The following is a 12,584-nucleotide window of genomic DNA, read 5'->3' as shown; positions in this document are numbered from 1 at the left end:
AAAAACAGATAACGCAGGGAGACACAACAAACGGTCCGTGTGGTATAATCGTATTGAGCCTAAATTTGGACAGCGGTCAGAACGGCGGCAAACACGGGGCAAAAACTAGTGAATATTCCGACGCCCACACACTGTCACGGTGCCCCCTAAAAAGGCTGCTGATTACAATGCATGACAGGTGCGTCACCGATGTCCAGACACTGCAACACAAAGAAAAACAACTTGAAACACAGGGCCATGACAGTATCCCCCCCTCAAAGGACGCCTCCTGGCGGATAACCCGGGTGGAGAGAGTGGAAGGCCCGGAGAAGGGACGGATCTAGGATCCAAGAGCGGGGAACCCAGGAACGCTCCTCAGGGCCGTAACCCTCCCAGTCGACCAAATACTGCACACCCCTGCCCCTTCTTCTGGAATCCAATAGTTCACCCACCGTGTACACTGGCTCACCATCAACCACCCGCGGAGGAGGAGGAGGAGGCACCACTGGAGGACACAGGGGGCTGGAAGAACCTGGTTTGAGCAAGGAGACATGGAATACCGGGTGAACTTTCATGGTGGGAGGGAGCCGATGTTTAACTGCCACCGGTTAACAACAGAGTCAATTTCGAAAGGACCAATATTCCGAGGACCCAGTTTTTTAGAACCCCCGGCCAAATGCAAATCTCGTGTGGACAACCAGACCTTCTCACCAGGACGGTAGGGAGGAGCTAAGATCCGATGACGATCAGCTAACTTCCTGTTGCGAGCCTCAGTACGGGACAAGGCCGCCCTTGCATCCCGCCACACCCGATGAGCCCTTCGGAGATGGACCTGTACAGACGGGATGACCACCTCCCTCTCCTGAGAAGGGAACTACGGCGGCTGGTAACCGTATGCAGTCATGAATGACGACGATGCCGAGGCAAACATTGGGCGCGATCCTTACTGAACACTAGTTGCAAATCATGGTACTCAGCCGGTACTTTAGCCAAATTGATGTGCTCGTCTTGAACACGGGTGGTGGTAGTCAACATGGCAGACTGCAGACAATGAGAATGACAAAATAGGTTCCAATTCACAATCTGTAGTTGATCCCAGTTAATATCTGGATTATAAAGTTTTAACCACGTTAATCCCAGCACAACTGGAGCAGATTGACAGGGCATTACAAAAAAATCGCCGCGATTCGATGTGGTTACCCGAGAGCTTTAAACACAGTGGAGCCGTAATATGTGTTGTAACCGCCAGGAGACGCCCATCCAAATCAAGAACTTTTCTCAGTTTGCTAAGTCTGTACAGTGGACAATTTAGAGTCTCTATCACACAGGAGTCCACAAAACACTCATCAGCTCCGGAGTCAATTAACGCGGAAACCTTCACACTGCCGCCAAATCCCGATACTTCGCCCGGCAATTGTAGTCTCTTGTTGTTCGATCCAGTTCTCAATTCACCGGGTACCAAGTCTTCATCAAAATACTCACACGATGAGACGTTCTTTCAGGAGGCAGAAGGTGCTGTCACCACCACCTGGCCGCTCTGCTTGGAAGGTGTAGCGTCACTTCCCCGTGAAGGTCTCGCCATGCATGTGGATACCTTGTGTCCTGGTCGGCCACAGTACAGACACGCCCCCGCTCTCATGCGTCTCCGATGTTCCATCTCCGCCAGTCGCCCTCCGCCGAGTTACATCGGCTCCTCCACGGCCAGGGCCGGCTCCCTCGTCGACGCCGAGGTGGATGGGGGAACACAGGCGGCGTCTTCCATGGCGGACGTAGAATGTCCCGGGGAAGCGGACTAAAAAAAAATGCGCCGTTCAGCCGCCCGCTCGCGCTGCCGTTCCCTCAGTCGATTGTCCAGTCGAATGGCTAGTCCGATCAACTCCTCCAAATTAGTGGTCTCGTCCCGGGCCGCCAACTCATCTTTGACGGCAGGACAGAGTCCCCGACGAAAAATGCCGCTCAACGCAACATCGTCGAATCCACTCTCTGCTGACAGGATGCGGAACGAAATGGAGTATTCGGCTACTGACAAGTCCCCTTGGGAATGGTCCAACAGCCGGCTACCGGCTTCCTTGCCCTTGACGGGGTGATCAAAAACTCTCCTCAGTTCAGATTCGAATGCTGGGAAGGAGGAACGTAACGCTGGGTTGGCGCTGCTGACCGCCATCGCCCACGATGCCGCCTGACCCGTAAGTAGACTCATTATAAAAGCCACCTTCGTCTTATCCTGGGCATACGTGACCGGTTGTTGGTCAAATACTAGGGTACATTGATAAATAAATTGACCGCAGCCGCCAAGCTCCCCAGCATAACGAGGTGGATTTGGGAGACAAGCCTCCCTGGTGGGTGGCACCGCGGCCACTGTGTTGGTGGCGGGTGCTTTTGCCAGAACCGGAGGTAATCCAAGTGCACACACCTGATCAACCCGAGAACTCAGTGTAGTGAGATGGGTCGTTAACGCCGTAATTGCCTCCCTGAGCTTGTGTAACGATGTCTCGTGTCTTCCTACCAAATGTCCCTGACTTGCCAACGCGTGGCGAAAAGAGTCTGAGTTTGTGGGATCCATTTCTGGTCGGAATATTCTGTCACGATCGGCAATGCCGTAAGGGCAGATCCCAAAAAATAGACTCCAGGTCAGAGGTCCGAACAATTTTAATTAAATGGAAGAGCATGTGATGGCAAGACTTACGAAACTAAAGGAACTCACAACCAGAGAGAATCAAAAACAGATAACGCAGGGAGACACGACAAACGGTCCGTGTGGTATAATCATATTGAGCCTAAATTTGGACAGCGGTCAGAACGGCGGCAAACACGGGGCAAAACCGAGTGAATATTCCAACGCCCACACACTGTCACGGTGCCCCCTAAAAAGGCTGATGATTACAATGCATGACAGGTGCGTCACCAATGTCCACGCCCACCCAGAGACTGCAAAACAAAGAAAAACAACTTGAAACACAGGGCCGTGACAGGAGGAGCACAGAGCTCCTGCTGCCTGTACTGCTCATGCCCCACTAACGAGTGCAGCTGTGCCAAACCCCCACACCTGCAGCCACTCTACCACACAACGGGCGTTCTCAGGGTAGTATGGCCGTAAACCACATGGTTGTCTGAAATGCAACATTTTATATTTAAAAAATATCATATTTTTTCCGCTTGAAAATATCTCGAGTGGATCGTGTCATCTTTATTCTCCAATTGTAGGCTGGTCTATTTTGGATTTTTTGTGTGGATGGTGCGAACTCATTCTCAACACTACAAATGTGTGATCAGATCATAGATTTTGAAAAGTAAACACACTTGAGAATTTGAGAACTTCCACTCAGACAAGAGCATGCAAAATCCTCTTGGAACCGCCACATCCTGGTCACCACCTCTTCCAGCTCCTTCCCCCAGGTAAGCGCTATTGAATAATCAGAATCAGAATCATCTTTATTTGCCAAGTATGTCCAAAAAACACACAAGGAATTTGTCTCCGGTAATTGGAGCCGCTCTAGTACGACAACATAAAGTCAATTGACAGAGAACACTTGGGACATAAAGACAATGACAAAAAAAACAGTCACTGTGCAATAAAGGGTTGCTAGTTGTTGGATTTATCTTACCCAACATTATAAAAAAATAGACACAAAAGAAATTATGACACTGATTTCTTTTTCTCATGAGGAGGGCGTATGGGAGATTGTTCAGATCACAGTCTCTCAACACGCTCTAACCAATCTCTCCCGTCGCTCCTGCATTTATTTGAAAATAGGAGGGTTTTTCCCAGACATAATGTTCTAAACAATAAGACACAAAACAAAACATTGGACCAACACCTGTCACATCCCCGACGACATCCGATCACGTCCTTGGTCCAGGCGCCCTTCCATCGGATGATGCTGAGTCATCTTTTTGAAGGCGAGACATCTAAAATCGTCCATAATACTAATGCAAGCTAAGCAAATAAATGATAACTTCTAAAATATATTTAACAGTTTTGAAATGCTTTTAACCATGTAAGGCACATTGAGTTACCTTGTGTATTCTTCTTCTTTTCGTCTCGGCTTGTCCCGTTAGGGGTCGCCACAGCGCGTCATCCTTTTCCATGGGAGCCTATCTCCTGCATCCTCCTCTCAAACACCAACTGCCATCATGTCTTCCCTCACGACATCCATCAACCTTCTCTTTGGTCTTCCTCTCGCTCTCTTGCCTGGCAGCTCCATCTTCATCATCCTTCTACCAATATACTCACTATTTCTCCTCTGTTCGTGCCCAAACCATCGAAGTCTGCTCTCTCTAAGTTTGTCTCCAAAACATCGAAACTTGGCTGTCCCTCTGATGAGCTCATTTCTAATTTTATCCAACCTGGTCACTCCAAGAGCGAACCTCAACATCTTCATTTCTGCCACCTCCAACTCTGCTTCCTGTTGTCTCTTCAGTGCCACTGTCTCTAATCCGTACATCATGGCTGGCCTCACCACTGTTTTATAGATTTTGCCCTTCATCCTAGCAGAGACTCTTCTGTCACATAACACACCTGACACCTTCCTCCCCCCGTTCCAACCTGCTTGGACCCTTTTCTTCACTTCCTGGCCACACTCACCATTGCTCTGGACGGTTGACCCCAAGTATTTAAAGTCCTCCACCCTTGCTATCTCTTCTCCCTGTAGCCTCACTCTTCCCCCACCGCCCCTCTCATTCATGCACATATATTCTGTCTTACTTCGGCTAATCTTCATTCCTCTTCTTTCCAGTTCATGCCTCCATCTTTCTCACTGTTCCTCCAGCTGCTCCCTACTTTCACTGCAGATCACAATGTCATCTGCAAACATCATGGTCCACGGGGATTCCAGTCTAACCTCATCTGTCAGCCTATCCATCACCACTGCAAAAAGGAAGGGGCTCAGGGCTGATCCCTGATGCAGTCCCACCTCCACCTTAAATTCATCTGTCACACCTACAGCACACCTCACCGCTGTTCTGCTGCCCTCGTACATGTCCTGTATTATTCTAACATACTTCTCTGCCACTCCTGACTTCCGCATGCAGTACCACAGTTCCTCTCTGGGTACTCTGTGAAAGGCTTTCTCTAGATCTAAAAAGACACAATGTAGCTCCTTCTGACCTTCTCTGTACTTTTCCAACAACATCCTCAAGGCAAATAATGCATCTATGGTACTCTTTCTCTGCATGAAACCATACTGTCAACCTATTAACCTTTCTCCAAATCATCATGTCAACCAACTCCTGAGATTTTCCTGTCATAGTCCCAACATTCAAAGTCCCCATATTCAGTTCTAGGCTCTGTGCTTTCCTCTTCTCTTTCTGCCGAAGAACCCGCTTTCCACCTCTTCTTCTTCTTTGACTTCGACCCACAGTAGCTGAATTTCCAACGGTGGCCCGCAGGTTGACGGCGCTGGTGGTGGACGTGGTTAACCCGGGCCACGACCGATTCGGTATGGAATTCTTTGGATGAACGCTCATCTTTGTTTGACAAAGCCGGATGCCCTTCCTGACGCAACCCTCTGCATTTAGGCCGGGCTTGGGACCGGCCTACAGTTTGCACTGACTTGTGCCCCCCATAGGGCTGCATTGTGCCCCCCATAGGGCCTGATTATTGAGTTACCTTGTGTATGAAATTCACTATCGAAATAAATTTGCTTTGCTTTAAATCTGAGATGTGTCAAGAGTGAATTTGTTCAGAATATAGGGACCGATATGGGTCGGGGCCTAAAAATATTTACGACTCTTACAAAATCTCCACGTGTGGAAGCCAACGTCTCCCCCAGTCATGACGTCGTGAATTGTGACGTGAAACAGAACGTAGCCAATCAAATAGCGCTCTGACTCAGGAACAAGGAAACAACTGCAAATAAAAACAAACGTCTTACCCGATGTCATGTTTTTTTTGGGTGGGTTGCCCAGACAGCAAAAAGTATTTTCCAAAGCAAGTCCTTTATGGCGGCACGGAGGCCGACTGATTGGAGCGTCTGCGTCACAGTTTTGAGGTCAGGTGTTCAATCCCCTACTATGCCTGTGTGGAGTTTGCATGTTCTCCCCGTGCCTTCGTGGGTTTTCTCCGAACACTGCGGTTTCCTCCCACATCCAAAAAAAACATCCATGGTAGGTTGATTGAAGACTCTAAATTGCCCGTAGGTGTGAATGTGAGTGTGAATGGTTGTTTGTTTATATGTGCCCTGCGAATGGCTGGCAACAGGTTCAGGGTGTACCCCGCCTCCTGCCCGATGATAGCTGGGATAGGCTCCAGCACTCCCGCGACCCTTGTGAGGGTAAGCGGCTAAGAAAATGGATGGATGGATGAAAGTACCTGACGGATGACATCACCATTCTACAGATTTGTTTCCAGACCCGTGGTGGAACAGAATCCTTCTGTATGTTGTTTTGCATAACAGATTATTGGAGCACACAACATGACAGAAATTGTTAAATGGTTGATTTTTTTATGTTCAAGCGTGGGGTCTGTAGCAGATGGAAACTCTTTTAAGATTGGAAAAATCCTTTTGTGTGTCCCGGGCCTTAGGAAGTAGGATTGTCGATCGAGGTGTGTGTTGGAGGAAATTTAGCTGTGGCAGTATATTTGTGTCACCAGATTCTCAATTTGATTTACACTTTTTTTTTTTTTTTTTTTCACACTCAATTTGAATTTTACTTTTAACATCAAAATATCCAATCCAAACATTTCAGCTTCAAATATTCAGCTGCTCCATTTGAGAAGCAAATTCAACTCGCTGGCAGAAAAGGCTGTTAAAATGGCAAAAAATATAATAATAATAATCCATCCATCCATTTTCTGAGCCGCTTCTCCTCACTTGGGCCGCGGGCGTGCTGGAGCCTATCCCAGCTATCATCGGGCAGGAGGCGGGGTACACCCTGAACTGGTTGCCAGCCAATCGCAGGGCACATACAGACAAACAACCATTCACACTCACACCGACAGGCAATTTAGAGTAGTCAATTAACCAACCATGCATGTTTTTGGGATGTGGGAGGAAACCAGAGTGCCCGGAGAAAACCCGCAGGGCACATACAAACAAACAACCATTCGCACTCACATTCACACCTACGGGCAATTCAGAGCAGTCAATTAACCAACCATGCATGCATGTTTTTGGGATGTGGGAGGAATCCAGAGTGCCCAGAGAAAACCCACGCAGGTACGGGAGAACATGCAAACTCCACACAAGTGGGGCAGGGGATTGAACCCGGGTCCTCAGAACTGTGAGGCTGACGCTCTAACCAGCCGGGCCACCGTATAATAATAATAATAATAATAATAATAATAATAATAATAATAATAATAATAATAATAATAATAATAATAATAATAATAAATGCTATTTAATTCTGCACGCACGTGCAAACATAAAGGATCGTAAACAACAATTTTCTACGCACAAATGAGGTATCAAAAGTTGCGTCTCGGCCACTCTTTAATCAGACCTTTAATCAGATGATATTGGAGCGTTTGGAAAAGAATTCAGTAAATATTTTGAAAACGGAAGCTTAAAAAGACACACAAAGACGCCGTCCGGAAGTCGTTCTCCATGGCCTCACCAAACTCCTCCCATGCCCGGGTTTTTGCCTCAGCAACCACCAAAGCCGCATTCCGCTTGGCCAGCCGATACCCATCAGCTGCCTCAGGAGTCCCACAGTCCAAAAAGGCCTGACAGGCCTTCTACAGCTTGACGGCATCCCTCACCGCTGGTTTCCACCAACGGGTTCGGGGATTGCTGCCACGACAGGCACCGACTACCTTACGGCCACAGCTTCAGTCGGCTGCCTTGGCAATAGAGGCGCTGAACATGGGCCACTCGGACTCAATTTCCCCCGCCTCCCCCAGGACGTGGGTGAAGTTCTGCCGGAGGTGGGAGTTGAAACTCCTTCTGACAGGAGATTCTGCCAGACGTTCCCAGCAGACCCTCACAATACGTTTGGGCCTGCCACGTCGGACAGGCATCTTCCCCACCATCGGAGCTAACTCACCACCAGGTGGTGATCAGTTGACAGCTCAGCCCCTCTCTTCACCCGAGTGTCCAAGACATGCGGCCGCAAGTCCGATGACACGACCACAAAGTCGATCATCGAACGGCGACCGAGGGTGTCCTGGTGCCAAGTGCACGTGTTGACACGCTTATGCTTGAACATGGTATTCGTTATGGACAATCCGTGGTGAGCACAGAAGTCCAATAACAGAACACCACTCGGGTTCTGATCGGGGGGGCCGTTCTTCCCAATCACGCCCTTCCAGGTCTCACTGTCATTGCCCACGTGAGCATTGAAGTGAGCGCTTCCAGCACCCCCTCTAAGGACTCCAAAAAGGGTGGGTACTCTGAACTGCTGTTTGGTGCATAGGCACAAATAACAGTCAGGACCCATCCCCCCACCCGAAGGCGGAGGGAGGCTACCCTCTCGTCCACCGGGGTGAACCCCAACGTACAGGCGCCGAGCCGGGGGGCAATAAGTATATCCACACCTGCTCGGCACCTCTCACCGTGGGCAACTCCAGAGTGGAAGAGAGCCCAACCCCTCTCGATAGGACTCGTAGCAGAGCCTAAGCTGTGCATGGAGGCGAGTCCGACTCAATCGAGTCGGAACTTCTCAACCTCACACACCAGCTCGGGCTCCTTCCCTGTCAGAGAGGTGACATTCTGTGGCAGCCGTGGCCCATGGTTAGGATCATCGCCTGCCACCGTGGGGCCCCCTGCCCCCTGCTCCAGTGTGTTCCACTAACATGTGCATGTGTTCATTGTGATGGGGTAAATGCAGAGAACAAATTTTGTGTACATGCATGCATGTTCATCACAATAAAAGGTGATTCGTCTTCATCTGGAGCCACCTTCTGTAGCCGGGGATCGGATCGCCAAGGTCCCCGCCTGCGGCCACCGCCCAGCTCACACTGCACCCTGACCCCTATGGCCCCTCCCTCAGGTGGTGACCCCATGGAAAGGGGGACCCACGTTACCCTTTCAGGCTGTGCCCGGCCCATGGGGCCTGGCCACCATGCGCTCGCCTTCATCACCCACCTCCAGGCCTGGCTCCATAGAGGGGCCCCAGTGACCCGCGTCCAGGCAAGGGAAACAGTCGCAACAGTCACAGGACACCTTCCTGTCAGGTGATGCACCGATATGAGGGGACTGTGAAAAGAATGCAGAGTGCACTGGGGGAATATATATATATATATATATATATATATATATTCGTATCACGTGATACGGCACAATGTTATCACATCAGTGCTTTTAATTGGCTCGAGGCTAAGGATACAAAGGTATGGATTATTAAATGATACGTAATTTTTGCACATTATTGTGAGGACCCCAAAGCCACGGTTTATGAACCCGAACCACTTCTGAGGAATACATTATAGTGGAGTGAATGGAAGTATTAGTAGGAGTAGATTTGGTAGAGTAAATGAAGTCAGAATGAGCAGAATCAAATTCAGAATCATCTTTTTTTGCCGAGTATGTCAAAAACACACAAGAAATTTGTCTCCGGAAGTTGGAGCCGCACGAGTGCGACAACGGACAGCCATTTGACAGAAAATGCATTTGAGAGCATTGGAATGTAGTCAAAGTGCAAGAGCCACCATACCAAGCATTGGTGGTTCAGTGGTAGAATTCTCGCCTGCCACGCGGGAGCCCCGGCTCCGATTCCTGGCCATTGCAGCTTGACGGTTTTGTGTATATTCAGCTCTATTTGAGGTAAATGAGTACAAACTACTTCTGCTTGCAAAACACACATTTTCCCCGACCGGTACTGGACTTCCGAGGACAGGAACCAAGTGTTTGTTGGTCACATCTTGTCAGAACTACGTCATATGCGAGGCTTTATGAACGTAGTTCACCAACTTGGCGCACTGGGCCATCCTCACAAATATCCCTTGTGTTGTTTCGTGGCAGTGTTGGGCAGAAACAATGATAACACCCTAGTTGTACCAATTTTTGTTGGACTGGAAAGCCAAGGAGAGGAAACAGACAGTTTTTGTCAGTCTAATCACACAAGAAGCAGAATTTCAACCCGCATACCCGTAGATCTTACAACCTGAATGGAGTTGCTTGGACGGCTCGGCCACTCCGACAGACTTCGATTGTGTTGTTTTTCATTGCATCATCGTTTTCTGATGTTTATATGCATGCCAGTGCCTCTGACTTACTGACTCAATACTCATCTGAAATGTAGGAATCCAAGTCAAGAGCATGAGAATGAAGACTAAGTCTGTTGACAGAACATTTGCCACTCGAACTTAATGTCCCCTGCTTCCCCCGGGACATGGACAAAGTTTTGCCGGAGGTGGGAGTTGAAGCTCCTTCTGACTGGGGACTTTGCCAGACATTACCAGCACACCCTCACAATACGTAATTCTCTTTCAGGTCGAACTAACATCTGCCCCCAACATCGAAGCAAACACACCACCCAGTGGGAATCAGATTATAGCTCCGCCCCTCTTTTGACCCTAGTGTCCAAGAAATGCGGCAGCAAGCCTGATGACATGACCACAAAGTTGATCATCAAACTGCGGCTTTTGGTTGTCCTGGTGTCAAGTCCTCATCTGGAAACCCTTATGTGTGAAGATGGTTTTCATTATTGACAGTCTGTGACGAGCACATTATTCCTATAAGTAAGCACGACTCGCACTCAGATCGGGGAGGGGTGAGGAGGCGTTCGCCTTTATCACGCCCTTCCGGGTTACATTGTCACTCGCCATGTGAGCATTGAATTCCCCCAGCAGAGGCGCACTCACAAAAAGGAAAAGAACAACAGAATGTACACATTGTCTTTATACACTAGACACTGTCAGGAGTGGGATTTGAACCCACACCTCCATAGCGACTGCAACCTGAATGCAACACCTAGGACCACTCGGCCATCCTGACAGTAGTGCGTTGTGTTGTTTAGAAGGAACAAAGGGTCCGGGTCTTTATTCACCCCAGGGGGTCTGCTCATCCGGTGGGCGACCTGTTCGAGAGCATTGGAATGTAGTCAAAGTGCAGGAACCACCATACAAAGCATTGGTGGTTCAGTGGTAGAATTCTTGCCTGCCACGCGGGAGGCCCGGGTCTGATTGCCGGCCAATGCAGCTTGACAGTTTTGTGTATATTCAGCTCTGTTTGAGGTAAATGAGTACAAACTCCTTCTGCTTGCAAAACACACATTTTCCCCGACCGGTACTGGACTTCCGAGGACAGGAACCAAGTGTTTGTTGGTCACATCTTGTCAGAACTACGTCATATGCGAGGCTTTATGAACGTAGTTCACCAACTTGGCGCGCTGGGCCGTCCTCACAAATATCCCTTGTGTTGTTTCGTGGCAGTGTAGGGCAGAAACAATGATAACACCCTAGTTTTACCAATTTCTGTTGGACTGGAAAGCCAAGGAGAGGAAACAGACAGTTTTTGTCAGTCTAATCACACAAGAAGCAGAATTTCAACCCGCATACCCATCGAGACTGCAACTTGAATGGAGTTGCTTGGACGGCTCGGCCACTCCGACAGACTTCGATTGTGCTGTTTTTCATTGCATCATAGTTTTCTGATGTTTATATGCATGCCAGTGCCTCTGACTTACTGACTCAATACTCATCTGAAATGTAGGAATCCAAGTCAAGAGCATGAGAATGAAGACAAAGTCTGTTGACAGAACATTTGCCACTCGGACTTAATGTCCCCTGCTTCCCCCAGGACATGGACAAAGTTTTGCCAGAGGTGGGAGTTGAAGCTCCTTCTGACTGGGGACTCTGCCAGACATTACCAGCACACCCTCACAATACGTAATTCTCTTTCAGGTCGAACTGACATCTGCCCCCAACATTGAAGCAAACACACCACCCAGTGGGAATCAGATTGCAGCTCCGCCCCTCTTTTGACCCGAGTGTCCAAGAAATGCGGCAGCAAGCCCGATGACATGACCACAAAGTTGATCATCAAACTGCGGCTATTGGTTGTCCTGGTGTCAAGTGCTCATCTCGAAACCCTTATGTGTGAAGATGGTTTTCATGATTGACAGTCTGTGACGAGCACATTATTCCTATAAGTAAGCACGACTCGCGCTCAGATCGGGGAGGAGTGAGAAGGTGTTCGGCTTTATCACACCCTTCCGGGTCACATTCTCACTAGCCATGTGAGCATTGAATTCCCCCAGCAGAGGCGCACTCACAAAAAGGAAAAGAATGACAGAATGGACACATTGTCTTTATACAATAGACACTGTCAGGAGTGGGATTTGAACCCACGCCTCCATAGAGACTGCAACCTGAATGCAGCACCTTGGACCGCTCGGCCATCCTGACAGTAGTATGTTGTGTAGTTTCTAAGGAAAAAAGGGTCTGGGTCTTTATTCACCCCAGGGGGTCTGCTCATCCGGTGGGCGGGTGACCCGTTCGAGAGCATTGCAATGTAGTCAAAGTGCAAGAGCCACCATGCCAAGCATTGGTTGTTCAGTGGTAGAATTCTCACCTGCCACGCGGGAGGCCTGGGTCTGATTCCTGGCCAATGCAGTTGACTGTTTTGTGTATATTAAGCTCTATTTGAGGTAAAACTCAACTGCTTGCAAAACACACACTTCCCCCTACCGTTACTGGACTACCGAGGACAGGAACCAAGTGT

General features: G+C 49.0%; 2 non-coding genes across 2 annotated transcripts; both read right to left on the bottom strand.

Moving 5' to 3' along the window:
- Window positions 1-10,774: 10,774 nt before the first annotated feature.
- On the bottom strand, window positions 10,775-10,856 carry trnal-cag (transfer RNA leucine (anticodon CAG)). Its single transcript has one exon. It is a non-coding gene; the product is annotated as a tRNA-Leu (tRNA).
- Window positions 10,857-12,186: 1,330 nt separating this feature from the next.
- Window positions 12,187-12,268, bottom strand: trnal-cag (transfer RNA leucine (anticodon CAG)). Its single transcript has one exon. It is a non-coding gene; the product is annotated as a tRNA-Leu (tRNA).
- Window positions 12,269-12,584: the final 316 nt, after the last annotated feature.

Source organism: Phyllopteryx taeniolatus, unplaced genomic scaffold (assembly GCF_024500385.1).
Source record: "Phyllopteryx taeniolatus isolate TA_2022b unplaced genomic scaffold, UOR_Ptae_1.2 contig_28, whole genome shotgun sequence".
Classification (NCBI taxonomy): Eukaryota; Metazoa; Chordata; class Actinopteri; order Syngnathiformes; family Syngnathidae; genus Phyllopteryx; species Phyllopteryx taeniolatus.
The sequence above is the reverse complement of the archived record's forward strand: the minus strand, read 5'-3'. Positions and strand labels throughout refer to the sequence as shown.